Source organism: Haliotis cracherodii, unplaced genomic scaffold (assembly GCF_022045235.1).
Source record: "Haliotis cracherodii isolate W230 unplaced genomic scaffold, xgHalCrac1.p SCAF_21, whole genome shotgun sequence".
Lineage (NCBI taxonomy): Eukaryota > Metazoa > Mollusca > Gastropoda > Lepetellida > Haliotidae > Haliotis > Haliotis cracherodii.
In genome coordinates this window covers 7562300-7580023 of record NW_027266277.1, presented here as the reverse complement: position 1 = coordinate 7580023, position 17724 = coordinate 7562300, and the positions used below count along the sequence as shown (strand labels likewise).

General features: G+C 34.8%; 1 pseudogene; it reads right to left on the bottom strand.

Moving 5' to 3' along the window:
• Positions 1-2627: 2627 nt before the first annotated feature.
• On the bottom strand, positions 2628-15309 carry LOC139470915 (uncharacterized; annotated as a pseudogene).
• Between the last annotated feature and the right edge of the window lie 2415 nt (positions 15310-17724).

Here is a 17724-nt window from a genome sequence, read left to right as displayed (position 1 = left end):
CGGGAAGTTCACTTAATTGATTGAGCCAATTTGTAAAACACTCATTGTTGACATTTACTATCAAAATAATGAGATTTTTTATAAAACGCTAAACTTTTGATAATCTGAAAACTGCCATGTTTAGTTAACTGAATGCAAAGCATGTTAATAACTGAATAAGCCAATCGCTACCGATAGGCAGTTTGTAATAACAATGGCTAGCTTCAAGGCAGTCGGAATTACTGAAAACAACATCCGATATATTTCACAAACTGGTCTCTTGGACGGAAGTTAGTATAAATATGATGGTGTCTACGTCAGGTCGATGTCATTCACTGAGACTGAAGTATAAATTTGTATGAATTGAATGAAATTGAATGAATATGTGCATCAAACACTTTTTTGTATGTTTTCCTTTGTCTCTTCTGGTTAAAACAACCCTGTTTCTCCGCCACTTTGTTTTCTAATAACAAACACGTCTATAGGGTACGGGTCAGCCAAATGTATAGGTACGGATCAGCCAATTTTAGGTACGGCTTAACCGAATTTGGGGACGGGTCAGCCAATTTTAGGTACGGGTCGGCCAATTTGAGTACGGGTCAGCCAAATGTCGGCATGGGAAAGCCAAAATCTCAGGTATGGGTTACGGGTTGTTGAAAGTACGGGTTGACTAGTCCCCTTCTCCAATATGTACATCGCTTCACATTTTTTAAGATGAAGGAAATAAAATATATGTTTTTGAATATTACACGCATTGCTAAATTTTTATGAAGTCCCCGTCTAAACAGTAATAGACAAAGGGTCACGGAAATATATATGTGGTGACTTTATCATTGTAACTTTTATGTAATATGCAAAGTTAGCGATGTTTTCTTCTTTCTGAACAGTGCTCCATCCTGTTTCAAGTATGTGTTTGGGTAATCCTGTAACTATGCGTGCAACTTCAAACGGACTGTATACATTTACTGCGAGTGTGCGTTAAGTTTTCTCATAGAATATAGGTATATCGTGTTTGAAGTATATTTTATCACTTTCTTGATAAGAGAATACCATTTACCGCCAGAAGTAATGACACAAGTTTTGTTTTTCGGTCTTAGATTTTGACATAAATAATATGGCTCACATAGAAATTACAGTTTCATCGTAGATATACAACATGTAAGGAATCTAACAATAACACGGGGATTCAGCCAATTTGGTCCAAATTTAGTGTTGGAATATATCAGTTTATGGGACTTTAGCCAATTTGGTCCAATTTCAGTACTGTGAAAAAATCTTCAAAATTCAGTCCAAATTTAAAAATGCAATCTGGGATGTTGCCATTAAGTCTGGTTATGGGTATTTAGGCAAGGTATACATATAAAAGAAGAGAAAATTATATTCTTGCAAATCATCAGTTTACGGGACTTTAGCCAATTTGGTCCAATTTCAGTACTGTGAAAAAACATGTAAAATTCAGTCAAAAATTGAAAATGCAATCTGGGATGCTGCCATTAAGTCTGGTTATGTGTCTTTAGGCAAGGTATACATATAAAAGAAGAGAAAATTATATTCTTGCAAATCATCAGTTTATGGGACTTTAGCCAATTTGGTCCAATTTCAGTACTGTGAAAAAATCTTCAAAATTCAGTCAAAATTTGAAAATTCATTCTGGGATGTTGCCATTAAGTCTGGTTATGTGTATTTAGGCAAGGTATACATATAAAAGAAGAGAAAATTATATTCTTGGAAATCATCAGTTTATGGGACTTTAGCCAATTTGGTCCAATTTCAGTACTGTGAAAAAACTGTAAAATTCAGTCCAAATTTGAAATTTCATTTTATGATGGAGGAGTCTTACAATGTATTTTAAGGCAAGAAACACACAGAATAAAAAATAAAAATAATATCCTTTGAAATCACCTCATTATTGGACTTTAGCTAATTTGGTACAATTTCAGTACGGTCAAAATTTGAAAACTTAATCTGTGATGTTGACTTAAGTTGATGATGTGTATTTCACCATAGAACATACGAAAAAGTATAATCCCTTGAAATCATCAATTTTAGTACTTAAGCCAATATGTTCCATATTTCAATTGGGGGTAGAGGGAATGGGTTATCTCAGTGGTTAGAGAGCCTGACCTTCAGCTACTAGTATCATCAGGGCGCTCACTGAAGATCCAGAGTTACATTCACATCAGCAGCAGTGGTGAAATTAGGGTGCAATGCTGCATTGCGAATGCATGCTGCATAACACCCTCTGTGAGCCAGATACCGGCATTGTCCTCCAGGTCTTACTACATCACTTAACTACCATGGTGGTGTTGGCTCTCGTCCTACATTCAATCTGAACGTCGTGAGATCAGAGAAATATTCTGAAAAGCCACATTTAAACCCAACTCACTCACTCACTCACTCAAATTTGGAAAAAGTTTATGAAATAATATCCTTTGAAATAAGCAAATCAGGTAATTTTGAAAGTGAGTTAAAATTTGAAACTTCATGCTCTTTAACCCATCAGGCAATAAACCTACATGTATTCATGCCACTGCTGTGCATATATGTATGTGGACATCCAACCTGATGTGTGAGACTTACAATAGATTATCTTTCTATGTCATTTCAGAAACAAAGACAAATTTCAAATATAACTTTTATTACTTCACATAAAATATCAACAGAAGAGTCCTTCACATACCACTAAGCCCTCATTAGAATCCTTACTCAATCCTCACTTTCATTCATACACTATCTCTGTAACAAAAAATCAGACTTAAAATATACATTGAATAAGAGTTTTATTTCACATAATGAAACCATCAATACATTTCATTTATATAATACATGCTCAAACAAAAGTAGATGAGGTACAAATTCTTCCACATGATTGTGTTTATAATTCACATTTAATTGTGGCAGAACATCTGTTACAAAAAGGGTAGTTGGAGACCCATGCAGAAAAATAAATGTGGAAATGATTTTGGTATTTTTTAAATACAGAAGACAAATACATGAACCAACATTCACAGCCATTCATTCACTCACACATGAACACTAGTTAAGATAACAGAAAAATATTATCTGTTTTGATCCAGTAGAAGAAAATGATACCAAGTGAATAAATTCATGACAACTCTGTAAAATAGATCACAAGCAAACAATCTAATCATTAACTAACTTCAAAGGACATACATGTAACAAAGTCAACTTTACACAGAATAAACACATATAGTATAAATATGTTCAGGCCAATGTGATGTCCAATATAAGTTATTGGCAATGTACATTGAAGCCCCTGTAGTCAAGAAAATACCTCCACCTGACAATCATGACTTTGTAAATTGATTCATTAAAACCAGATACAATGTTTTCAAGTTCTATAGACTTTGATATGGACACCAACCTGCAAAAACGTGTTACAATCTGAGTGCAAGAACTATGCAAGATTTGATGTTGAACTTCCAGTGTGTTTGCTTTACTAACATTCAGTAACTTTTTTAAGAACAGGTTAAGTCAATTGTAAATATTAATCAATGATTACATCAGCCACAATTATTGGTAATAACCAGAAAATGGTTACTGCTATGCTTTTCAAATTAACAAACTGATGATCATACGATGATCAATTCACACCATTTAGGAAATGTACATCTAAATATATTTTAGCAAAGTTTATTTTGACATTCAATGTAAATGTTTAATGTTATTAAACAAACACTGATAACAAGAGTCATGAGAATATGACACATCCCCCTGCAGCCTCACAATATATCACCAATCTCATAAATAAGAATAAAAGGCAGTATCCATTTCCCACTGAATCTACATACTGACATACAAAAAGTTACAAAAAAATGTCTATATTCAAACATATCCAAAGTCACATCAACAATATCTGACTGATCATTTTCCAAATCTTTTTGAAGATATCATTAATATTCTTTCTTCTTGTAAAGAAATTCAACTCTACTGAATGTAACTCCAACTTTATTCCAGAAAAAGTAACAACTTGAAACTTTAAAACATTTTTCAGTAGCAAAAGACAGTTGTCCACTATCTGATTAACCATTCTGCATGTTTCATGAAAACATGTCTCATAATTCTTAAATTTTAATCTTGAACAACACCCTACTCCATCTAAATCCAAGTTGAAATTGTTTCAATGTCAACAGACAGACTTTCAATAAATCAAGAAATTGCTAAAAGCACTAGTTAATTGCTTTATTGATACAGATGCCTTTTCTTTATGATCAGGTTAGTTACAAGGAGAACTGTTAAGATCTGTTTCTATAGCATACCCCTATTCTTTTTTCGATTATTGATTCACCAAAACATGCTACATCAGATAGTTTGGAAAATCATAAACATGGATAAGTTTAACACACACAATGATCTGCACTAACAGGGTTTTACTAAATTCAACCGAAATATACATCAATGGGAGGAGACTGAGGCATGTTCTATACACATATGTGAATGATTTGTTTGTTTGTTTGTTTGTTTGTTTGTTGTGTAACGCCACACTCAGCAATATTCCAGCTATATGATGGCGGTCTGTAAAATAATCAATTCGGGACCAGACAATCCAGTGATTGACATCATAAGCATCTATCTACACATTGGGGATCAATGACATGTATCAACCAAGTCAGCGAGCCTGACCACCCGATCCTGTTAGTTGCCTTTTACGACAAGCATAGTCGCCTTTTACGGCAAGTAAGGGTTGCTGAAGACTTATTCTACCCTGGAATCTTCACTGGTCCTTATGTGATGAAGAAAGGTACAGAGAACAACCAAACCACATCAAGGCATCAATGAGTTGGCTGCATTCGTTAAAACAGTAACCCTTTCAAAGGAGCATCATAATTATGCAATTAAAGCTCTTTTGAATGCAATTCTGTCCTTTGACACTCTGGGTTGATTGAAGAGTAGGTTCTCCCTGTCAGTTTCTCAGCAAGGAATATGATCACTTCCTTAATGGCCACATACAGAATGTAGTGCCATGCAGCCCTGTAATAAATTAGAGCATATTTATAACCAGACTCAATTTTAAGAATAAAATAAATATCTCCAGTTCCAGTTTCATAAATGTAAGTTGTAACTGGAATAATTGGAAATCATTTATTTGCCAAAAATTCAAAGAATGAGTTTTTTACAATTACAATGAATATATTTATTTTCAGTAGCTTTATTAGTTACATTGTAATTGATTACTACTTTACAAGACTTATTATCTCATTCTTTGGTGTCTCCATTTTCACAATACTAAATGTTTTTTCTAATGTGGGAGATATGCTAACAAAATATGACTGAATCTCTTCACCAATTGGTTCTTTTCTGTTTAGCATTCATTCCAGTGAGTGTTTAATAATAATGTATCTAACAACATTGTACCTATAACTATGTACCAGAAATCAAGTAAGCAAACCTGTACACATAATACATAATTTAATGTAACAGACATGTTTGTTTTCCTAACTGAAGGAGACAAACATGTATAGAGGATATTTGACTTTTCCTGTCGAATACAGTGTTTATTTCCTCGAGTGAAGTTGACTAGTTTGTATTGAGTGAGTGGCGTAGCCGCAAGTGTAAAAATTAAACTTAGAATTAAATAAAATTTCAACTGGACAAGATGACATAAACACGGTGTTCGACAGGAAAAGTCAAATGTTCTATTTATTCTATTCTTCCTTATTGCTGAATTTTATGAAAACCGGAACAATGACTCACAAATTCAGAACATTCACTGTGTCAGTCGTCTTGTTGCCTGGTGATGCACATGATGTCATCACATTGTTTACTTTTTGATTTTGATATCTAACTCAGTGAAGATGCAGGTTTTATTTTAACCAATAAATGCAATATTTCACCGATAGAAATAGAATAATAAATTGTATTTTCTGTGCTTACTGTGTGTACTCCATTGGAAGTTCCCTGAGATTCGCATCAACATCCGGCACAGTAAAGATCTGAGTCACTGACTTAGTGTAAGGGCGACTGAAAGGAATCAAGGGTGGTCAGTGACATTAATGTGAAATTTAGACCATGAGCAATTTTCAATGTATCAATTTCATCTGTATGTCTAATCAAATGATAAGTTTCTTCTATGAATATGCTTAATATGTAAACTTTTCCTAATCACATTTCAACTACTGCTCTGTTCTCATTCAATGAATGAAATTCTGGTTACAACACTGGTAAATATATGCTCAAAACAACAACTGTGAATTTACACTGATTTTAAATTTGTGCCATTGGGATGTTTAGAAAAGAATCTACACTATTCACCATTATTCTTACCGTTTATCTCTCACTAGACGGCGTGTCAAGGATTGCCCCAGCCACTGAAGTATGTGCCCATACATCTGAAATTTGTTTTGCCATGTATAAAGTACAATTCATTGAGCAACTGATATCATCAACCATTTGCCATTTTTTCCCCCAAACATTTTACTTTAATCTTCATGAACACTTATATTTTACCTATATGCAGAGAATTGTATGTCAGAAACAAAAGAACATGTATATTGTGTTTATTGCATAAGATGATGATTACTATCACAACATAAGAATTGTTACAGTCATGGGATTGGAATTTTTTCAACAATGAGATTTTGGAAATTGTCGCTACTAAATTGTGGACTTAGGACTTAATTGTGAACATTATCATTCTCATACTTTAATGAAATTTAGCTGTACATATGAATTCATTTTCTTACTTCAGCAGACACAAAATCTGACCCAAATCCAGCCTTGACTTCATGGTAGGGATACTTGGTAACAAACCAGTTGTGTCTCTCACCACGTCCTTCTTTGTCCTCACTGTAAAGACAAAAGTGCCTCAAGAATGCCACATTCATTTTATATTGACTCTGTTGTGTCATGTTGGTGTATATGTGACTGTTAACTTTCAATGAATAATTTCCATATTCATATCTGATGTACAGGAATATCAAGAACAGTGTTATATAAAAGGAAAGGATACATACATTGAATTGGTTTATTTTGGCCAGATGTGATGTGCATGTTTAGGACTTCAGATCATTTTCCATGGCCATGTACTATAGAGTATATTACCTCAACTTTCCCTGTAAAAGGCTCTTAATGTAACTGCAAACTTCTGGTTTCTGTGAAGAAAAGTCAAACAGTCAATTCATTAGACAGTTTCCGCTTTAACAGTTTCGATTTCAACCAGCATATAGTCGAAGAAGTCATCTATATTCCCTGCCAACCTTAACATGTAATGGTCCGAAACCAGGTAAACTAACCCAACATTTCTTTAAGCCCAAGTTCAAATAGCTGCCATGAAAACCTTAAAATATAACGTTCTAAAATTGTTGAATAGCACAAGGCACCAGTTCACTGGAAATGAACCCTACCCTCACAGAACCTAAATCCAACTTGTTGCCATAAAAATGTTAAAAAAATAAAACATTAAAATTTTTTTAAATATTAAAAGGCACCATTTCAGAAGTTTGGTAGATAGTATTGAACGTTTTTTTCAGTTACACTCCACGAACCAACCCTATCCTCATATTAATGCTAAGTCCATCTTGTTGCCATGGTAACTAAAAAATAATCAAAATTTATAAAACAACAACTATTCCCTCAGCCTGTCCATGATAGCAAAGACAAGGTACTGCAGGGTAGGGAACAGGGGGATCTGAGTTGAACTCATTAAGAAAGTCTAGCTGGCAGCTGAGTGTAGTTGGGAATTCTGGATAGTGTTATGACAAATCAAACATAACTAATGTCAGAGATATGTATAATTAAGTTTAAGCATAAGATGTAGTCTGGCTGCAGAAACCATACTCTGTGATGTTGCACCCTATAATTACTACCCCAATATGTGCGGTATACGGTTTCCGCAGCTAGATGTTCTACGGTTTCCACAGCTAGATGCACTATGGTTTCCGTAGCTAGATGTACTACGGTTTCCACAGCTAGATGTACTAGAAATTCTACATTAGAAGTTAATCATGAAAATTATGGTTCTTAATTTGTACAGCAGAGATATCAATTTCATAACAAGAAAGAAGTGAGCAAAGCTCACATACCCCCGTTATCCCCGCTGGTCAACAACAAATAGTAAATAGTTTGTTAATTAATGAAAGATAACATATTTAACTATATAATATAACTGATTTTAACTTCAATGTTTTAAAAACTAAGATTGAGTTCCAGTGACAAAAAAAATTGACCCCCAAATCGCCCATGTTACCAGTGTTCACTACGAGGAAGTAGATCACCATGAACACCTTTGAATAAAAATTTGATTGAGGAGTTACATAAGAAGAATTATCAAAAGGACCAAAAATTGTTGATATAAAAACATACAAAATGGAACAATATCATATAAGAAAATCAATAAATTAATAATTTCCATCTAGCCTTAACAAATATGGTAAAGAATTAATAAATTCAAACAAAGCACAGATACTTATGATGATCCACATGAGTGGAAGCAATTTTGGAAAATATATTAGCTATACAAAACCAGACATCAAAATTTCCAAATTCCATCATGTTTCCAATAAACAGCAAAATAGAAAACTTTTAGAATCTTATTAAAGATAAAAAACAATCATAGTGGTTAATATAGCAAGTTTGAAGCTAGGATACATAATATTGTAAAAATGGATTGTACAAAAACTCTATCCAAAATATATGTTTCACCATGATTCCATGGAAACAGCAAAATTAAAAATATCAGAATCTTCAAACTAGCAAAGGGCACAAGCACTCATTGTGGTAAATGTGTGTAGCAAGTTTGGTGAAGCTAGGGTGCATGGTTAAAACGGTATGGGCCGTACAAAAGCTCGGACGGAAGGACGGACGAACGGAACGCTTTATACCCCCGATTTACTTCGTATACAGGGGTATAATTATGGATGGAAATGATTGTGACACAAAAGAATCTTGTGTTAAGCATGAGACTTTGTATCATTAGCAGTAAACACTCACCATCATTGTCTGATCTCCACTTGACAGACTGGGTGACCTACAGCTGTCATCATTGTCAGAAGCGTCAGCTGTGGGAAAAATTACACTTACGTACAATTAGCACTTTCAATAGATGTTCACAAAAGTACATTACTGAAAACATGATACAATTAATAACAAAAACAGAGTTAAAATAAACAACACTGAATTATCTCTATTGCAATTTAACGAACAAGAAAACATTAAGTCTTTTCAGATGTTACTTAAACTTCATTTAACTATTAATTAGTTTTCATATGAAAGGAGAATCAATTAAAAGTAAAAATTCAAATTACATATCTATTTTTATTGATAGTGATTTTATATATAGTTTAGCGCACAATACAAGGAAACAAATTTGCCTGCTTTAATTGCCTCCTACATATGCCCAAATGAGAAGTTCCAGTCCATGCCTGTGACACAGTAGTTTGAAAAGTTGTCACTAGCATTTCTGTGATGTTAAAGAAACATTTACATTCTCTTACCATTAATGCTTGCAGCACATTTGCAGACACTTAGCGTTTGGTGGCAAGTTCTGCACTTCTGGCCTGAAGAATAGAAAGATTATTTGAAGGATAAAATATGAAACAACACTACATATTTATTATTTTGCTGACTTACATTAAAGCAATCTCAAATTGGGAGATACTGGAATAAATCTGAGGAACTTAGCCTCATTTTATGTAATATCTGCTACAGTAATAATATTTTTTATCACGTTCACTTTCACACTACTTCAACCCATGAACCCAGTATCTACATAGGGTTTTAAAATTATATGACGGGACACACTCAGGACCCAGATTATATGGAACAGTTTAAGACTAGTCTAAGATACAGATATTGATTCAAGGGCAGAGATGTGTGATCTATCTACATGATACGACTATAAGTCACGGGAAATATTGATGATGATAGCAGTTATCACTTAACTCTTAATAGTGTGCACTCACTGCTTACAAGAGTTCTCAACACTAGGGTACCTTTTTTTTCCAAGCTGACGTAATGGAACTCTGCCAGATGACCTAGACATAGTGTTCTGAGACCGGCCTTTTTTTCCCTGGGTTTGATGACTATAGGGTCATCTGACCATGTGCTAATGACTTCAATCGTGACTTCTAGGACGTCTGCCGCCCCCATCAGCATGAGATTGTCTCCCCACGTCCCTTTCTTCAGCATCTCGTTCAAATACGTGTTCCACTCCTTTTTTTCCGGAACAAATTTCTTCAGATGTGTTCCATCAATCTGAAATACATACTTTATTTACATTAAATTGCCTATCCCACCAGTCAAATTTTTTTTTTTATCCAGGCCAGAATTAATATTCAATTAACCAAGTTAACCTAACAAAAGATAAGAACTTAACTGCATATGCACACATCATGGTAGAAAAAATAGTAGGAACTCAAAGTCTTTGGAATAGTCATGGTTATTGTCATTCAATTTAAGTTAATCATTACCAAACCAATTTTTGCTTTTTCTTCAAGATTACACAATATTGATCATGATAAGGGCATCAACTAAACTGGTCTAGCTTGTAACTCTTTACAGCTTACAAAATAATGTCAAGATATATGCTAAACATCTTTTTCTGGTACTTTAAAATAGTATAAACCTATAGAGTAAGTCATATTAATGCCCTATACAAAATTATCAGTATAAGTCGTTATAATATAATAGCTATAACAGTGGAATTGATAAGGACTAAATCTGCTGATTTCCCTTCGTGTCATTATTGCATCTACCACACTTACCGTTCGGGGTTTTTTCTGCAGATGGTCAACCACCATGTCCCTAAGTTCAAGTCCATTGACCTCTAAATCCAGCTGATGATATATCTGTTGGCTGAGTGCAAGAAACATGCAGTCACCACCTCCTAGGTTATGTCTAACAGCATAACCTCTCTTGCCAGCCATCTTTTCCAGTTTTTCTATTTGGTGTAGCTCGGGAATTGCTGAATCTTTTCAGCTTTTCTAGGATTTCGATAAATTCAGCTGAAAGAGAAAGACTGGTTTAAGTTCCTTATAAACCTATATAGTGTCAAATTCAAAACCATGAAGGGTTACGCTCGAAGTACATGACACACGATACCCCAGTAGATAACTTTGCATGTTTACTTAGTCCTGCTTTAAATACCACTCACCATCATAGCATGCTTTACAATTGATATCATCAGGTCAGTTAATGGCAAATTGTTGCACTTAGAGGGTATTTACATGGTATACACTTTCCTGCTATTCAGCTCTTATTGTTATTCGATCAAAATTGACATCATGTCATACCAGACCAATGTACATCTCTTTAAAAACTATATACTTAATTCATTTCTTCTCAATTTTCTACTTCAAAATAATGATGGGCAATTATAATAACAGTAATAAAGATTATAAATTGCTCTATGAAGTCATAACCTTCCCTTCCTATATTTTTTCTGAGAAGGATTTGTTACACAATCATAATAACAGCATTCAGTCCAGTGTACTGGCTAAAATGAACATCATATCACATAAATGAGGTTATCAGTCGTTGCACAAATAGTATGAAGGGCATCTTTGTGAGTTAAATTGACTGATTATTATGCCCTAATAAAATCAGACAGTAAAGTATAACCTTCACTTGAACACACATCTGAAGTAAAGGCAGGTGTAAATGTCTTCTTTACACCTGCAACAAAATGTCAGAGTGACTAATATTTGGGAATTTATTGAAATGATGCATTGGGTTTGTTGTTCTGCTATTGTGAGTATTAAAATGAAATAAAACCTACTTTGACGAGGGGTTTGACGAGGGGTTTGATGAGGGGTTTGACGAGGGGTTTGACGAGGGCTTTGACGAAGGCTTTGACGAGGGCTTTGACTCCTGTCTCTTTTCTTAGACCTCTTGTCTTCCTTCGATTGAGTCAATGAGGTTATGTCCTCCAATTTGTGCCAGGACACAGCTTTTCCAATTTTAATGTTATATCTATGGGTGTTACTGTTGATTTTGAGTATAGTTCCCTCCTTTGCTTTTGGTGAAGTGATTTTTCTCTCACCTCTTTTCACAACCTTTCCCAGACCCTTGTGGCGAACTAGCACAATCTCGCCGACTTCATATTCAACGAAAGGTTTCCTCTTCATACCTTTCTCAACCATCTTTCTTGAAGTTTTATCGGATTTGTTGCAGATGTCTTTCCTGATATTCCTAAGTTCTTTCAAGCGTGCACACACATCTTTTGATACTGTCACATCTTCATTGCTAACCTGCAAATTATATATATCAGTATCAATTATTATAATAAAGTAGTGACATTCTAAACTTTTGCTTTTCACTGCTTGTTAGTGCTTGTGTTTGATAATATAATACCATCATCACAAATAGTCCTGTCATGGTGTAAAGATTGTGAAAAATTATTCCACTCAACAATGAAAATGTCAATGTTCAATGTTTGGTAAATTGAGGGAATGTAATTCCCGATTTCAAACACTTCTAATCCAGCACTTTCCCACAATGCATCATTCTCTGACTTCACAAGTGTTACTATAATACTTATGATAATTTAAATCTGAAATGAGTTAACTATGGGTATGTATATTGCTAACCATTGTCTTGTCACTTGATACTAAAAGTACATTGTTGACAAAGAAATGGTATTATTCTGATGGTCACTTTAAGCAAAACCTTTAAACTTATCTCAGTTTGTTTAAAAACTGTTACATATGCAATATGAAGATATGACCTATCGGAAACAAATGTATATGTATTGAAAATCTCTGTTCACTGGTCAACATTTGAAATCTTAATACTTTTTAAAGATGAAAACTGAAAATCTTTTTTGGCTGAGAATAGATAACCACAAGGTACGTAACATATCTATTATGATATATTAGTATTCCTTTTACAAACAAACTTGTATTTATTAACTTCAATTACTTTGAAAATGTTTATTCTCTTATGACTGAACCGAATTATGCATTATAGGATTGTTATACTTTCCCGGCTTAAGTAAACGTCTCTTGGTCACTTCTGAAGTTTATAACTTCACAATGTTGGGACTAAAAAAAGAGAGCAAAAGTGGTTCCTGTCATTCAAGTTAAATATAATAACTTTGATTTTGGCAGACTCATTTATCCTCATACTGTAAGCATGTCAGCATTTTATGGAGGATTCTGGATTTAAGAAAATTCATTTTAGTTTTAAGTACACAGTTCTTACTTCCATCTGTTCCTGTTCTTCAACCTCTTCCACCTCGCAATCTTCATCACCATCACCACCAGCCTTCAACAGTCTTGTCAAGCGATGGGGTTCAAAGCCAAACATTGCTTTATATGGACATACACCTGACCAAAAATAAGTTTCATTAGTTCAGGAATATTGTGCTAATATTCATGATTCTTTAACATATATGCTAGTAAGATGTTTTCACAGATATGAACTGTTCTTTGGCAAAGTTTTTGCATATTCCATTGTTCTAAAGCAAGTTTAATGTACATGTCAAAGTCATGCTATTAAAAGCTAGCATAAATCAACAATCTTTATGAAATATCTTCATGTACAATTTGAATGTACATAAACAAAAACTTAGTTTGTTCAACATATTTACATGATTTAAATGCTCACCAAGTGATGTATTGAGAGATTCATTGTGAATCCGACAATAGTCTGGCAGTGAGTGCACCCAGGAAACATCACCAAGATTCTGCATGTCATAACGGAGACAATCTTTCCATTATCTGTGTGACCGCTCACTCTGGAAGTGTTAGTAAAAAGAGTCAGAATATTCAAGAAATCATTAAATTACAAACAAAAATCTTAATAACCTATTGTCAAATGCATACTTGCAAACTCTTGATCACCCCAAACAGGCAGATTATTTGGCCAGTCCCAGCAAATAATATCTTATGTAAGTAGGGGTTTTCATGTTCTGGCTAGTATTTGACGGGATGTCTTACTGGTAAGTAGTAGATAAAGTAATGTGTTTTCAAAAGAAAAGAATGTTACATAAATATATTGAATCCAAACATAAAGGGAGAGATAAATTGAGTAAAGACACAAAATCTGTTTGAAATTGCTGATTTAGTCCCTAAAATTGATAAAACTGATTGCATATGTGGAATACATAATCCCCAGGCCAGCAAACAAATACACTGGATGTAAAATGGGAAACTGGTAGATTAGGCACGTCTGCACATGTTTGTCCCATCATTTTATGTTTGTCCCAACAGCTACAATACCATACAACCCTACTAAGAAAGAAAGTCCTTACTGATGAAAAGTATGTTGCCATTTAGCAGTGTTGTGATTATGCTTAATACTCATGAATCTGAACCTGAACATACTTCGACATTTGACCTTCATGATGACCCGATTAATAAAGGAGGGTACCATGTGTGCAATATGAGTCGCAAGGATCTTTGCAACAAACTAATAGCCAAGACAGTTTGCAGCAGCTGACAAAACAGTGCAAATACTGTAAGTAGCCCCTTTATCAGGTAGCTAAACATACCTTTCCTTGGGATTGGGGATGATAGGCCCTCGAATGGATAAGTCGCACGCCAAGTCTGCCACAGAGGGTCTTCACAATGCCTTTGAATTCACCCCCTTGATCGGTTTGGATGATTTTAGGGGTGCCCCACTGATTGTCTAAATAAATTTCAATCAACGATTTTGCTACTGTTTCTGACGATTTATCTGTTATTGGGACAAGCCACAGAAATCTTGAAAAGTTATCCAAAATAGACAGTACATATTTGTATGTTTTCCCATCTTTTTTTTCTGCTACTGCAGACAGGTCCACAATGTCAATCTGGTGTCTCTCCATGGGAGCAACGGAATACACTGGTTTCAGTGGTGCTATATTTGAAAATTGTGGCCGGAGCTTTGTCATCGTTTTACTTTCCTTTAGCCAGTCAAGAATTTGTGATCTCCTTATGCCATGAAAGTACTTTGAAATGAGATTATATAACTGTTTTGAGCCAGCACCTTTTGTTTCCTTGCTGAAACTTCTTATGATGTGTTTAATTTCACTCTTTTTGGCAACTATTTTGCCTTTCCAAACAATCCTCTGTTCCTGCTTCCCAGATACAGGGTTTTGCATCATCTTCAACTCCAGTTTATACAGGCTGATCTTTTTGTATGCTACTATCTGTAGCTGAGTTCTTTCTTTAACTGGTACATTTGTTCCACTGAGAAGTACTTCAATGGCTTCATACAAAGTCTGTTCTAAGGCTGCTGGAGGCATGATGATTTCTAAAAATATAAAATGTAAATAAGAATTTTTATAGTCTTAGGATACCAGGATAAGTTAATGTAAGGAAATAGGTACATGTATATTACTGTAAAACATGCAAAGAAAACTGAAACAGGAATGTTAGAAAACTATAACAGTTACTTCACAAATATAGAACAAAATTAGTGTTACCAATTCCTTTCAGAGTTTTCAGCTAAGGGCCAAGTCAACTCAGGGGTTTCTGAACACCTGATGGCTGGAACTCCCATTTTGCTTGACTGATAGTTTGACTGATAGTTTGACTGATAGTTTGACTAGCAAAGAATGTTTAGGCATATCTTTCTTTCTATTGTTTATAAAAGAGATGAGTTGCACAGTTGGGTGGCTCCTTACTGAGGATTATAATCACTGAGCATGGCGGTATCTGTGATGTAACTGCATATGGTAAGATTGTTGACTGACAGTAATCCAACAGGAAAGTAAGGCATTCTGTTGGTTACTGTTACATACATACTAGGGTTTGGACGGGTAACTCGGGTACCTATGCTAATCGGACATTTTGAGACATCTCCTGAGACCTAGAGTGGGTACCCGGGTAGGGTAGAATAAGAGGGGCGCGGGTACCCGGGTAGTAAATTTTGACTGGTCCCAGCCCTAATAAACACAACATTAGAACTCCACCGTGCTCTTTAGGAGGGCCTCTTTCAATTTCAAAAGCCCTGACTTGACTACACCTTAAATACTGTTACTTCAGTTTACTTCATACTCAAGTAACAGTTTAAAGGCCAAGTAAGTTGGGTAAATAATGCATGATTAAGAAGTTCAAAACTAGAAGTGACTACCTAAAACATGATATTTTCATTTAGAAGATGGAAGTCATATTGGAGATTCTTAGGTTTTGATAAGGAACATCTTACATCATGGCAGGCAACAGGTCTGAAGAATATGTCATATAAGACAGCGACACATGAACATTGAGAATACTACACGAGTTCCCATTATGTATACCATAATTCTTTTCTTCCTTTTTTTTAGGGGGGGTGGGGGGTGGTGGAGTTTTTTTCATGCCCGAACAACATCACAATTGTTATTTTTGACATATTACTTTATGTGTGCAGGGTTATATATTAGGACAGATTTTTTTTGGTCTGTGTGGTGTTGTTAACATGTGACAGGAGGTTTCATAAATAAGAAATTAAACTGGTCTGGCCAGAGATCATATATATATGGTCCCTGGTCTGGCCTTAATGACATTCTTTATATTTAAGAGTGCTTGTTACAAGTAGGAAAAATAACCACAGGTTTGTGAGTGAGTGAGTTGGGTTTAATCTTGCTTTCCAGAACAACCCACGGGCTAAACTAGTTCCCTTAACCCATCAGAGACCAGATGTGGAGGCTCCCAAAAACGGGAGCCTCCACACTCCCAGTTCAAATCTTTGCCAGTAAGGCCTTATTCTTGTGATTTCTGCATGATTAATGACAATTATTTGCAGAAACTTCAAGAAAATCATGCAAATGCACTCAGGTTGCATTGTAGACAAAACACTGTACCAATTATGTGACAAGATCAGACTGAAAAGGAGAAAATGTGGTTCAATTCAGCCAAAAACATGTTCAAAATGGCAGATATTTCCTGACTTTGAAGCTAAAGTTAGCATTGTCAAATAATTTTCAAGTAACAAGGCATACTCTTATACTAAAGTTCAACCATTTTTCTCTCTGTATCTATGGCATTTATCAATATTCCAAACTCAGTGTTGGTGTGGGAATGTTTTTAAGGAGGTCTACTTTGGGATCGTCTACGCTCTGCCCGGGAGTCTTGATGTTCCGGTCATTAAACACAGTCTTGGACATATCATTATCTGCAGATATTTCCTGATTTTACCTTAAAAACACAGCTGAAGGTTGGAAATTGGAATCCAGTATAAATTACCAAGTTTGGGCTACACTAATATCTTGAATTGGCCCTGATTATTTTGCAAAATGGGCTATAATATAGCCAAACTATATGAAATTTAACAAAACAGGAAATGACAATCAGTGGTGAAAGTGGGGGTGTGGACACTCCCAAAGTAGAATTTCTTTTAATCATTCCCACATCAACACTGAGTTTGGAACCATGATAAAAACAATTGAAATTGAGAAAAACATTGTTGAACTTTGATATAAGAGAATGCTTGGTTACTTGAAAACTGTCTTTGAAGCTGGCCAATTTTGGCCTTTTTAGGCTAATTTTGTACCACATTTTCTCCTCAAAAGACTAATCGAGTCACATAATTGGCATAATTGTATGTTTACAATGCAACCAGATGACATTTGCTTGGTTGTCCATCATGTTTCTGTAAATACCTGCAGAATTCACAAAAATTGGGCTTTACAGGCAAAGATTTGAACTGGGAGTGAGGACCAGGAGGCTCCCAATTTGGGGAGCCTCCACAATCCCATCTCTGACTGTTAACAATGAAGAAATAATTCATGGATTTTTAAGATAATTGGTTACAAATGATACATCATATAACTACAATAACAACATGAGTACAACAGACAAAGAAGGGAGATTGAACACTTATTTC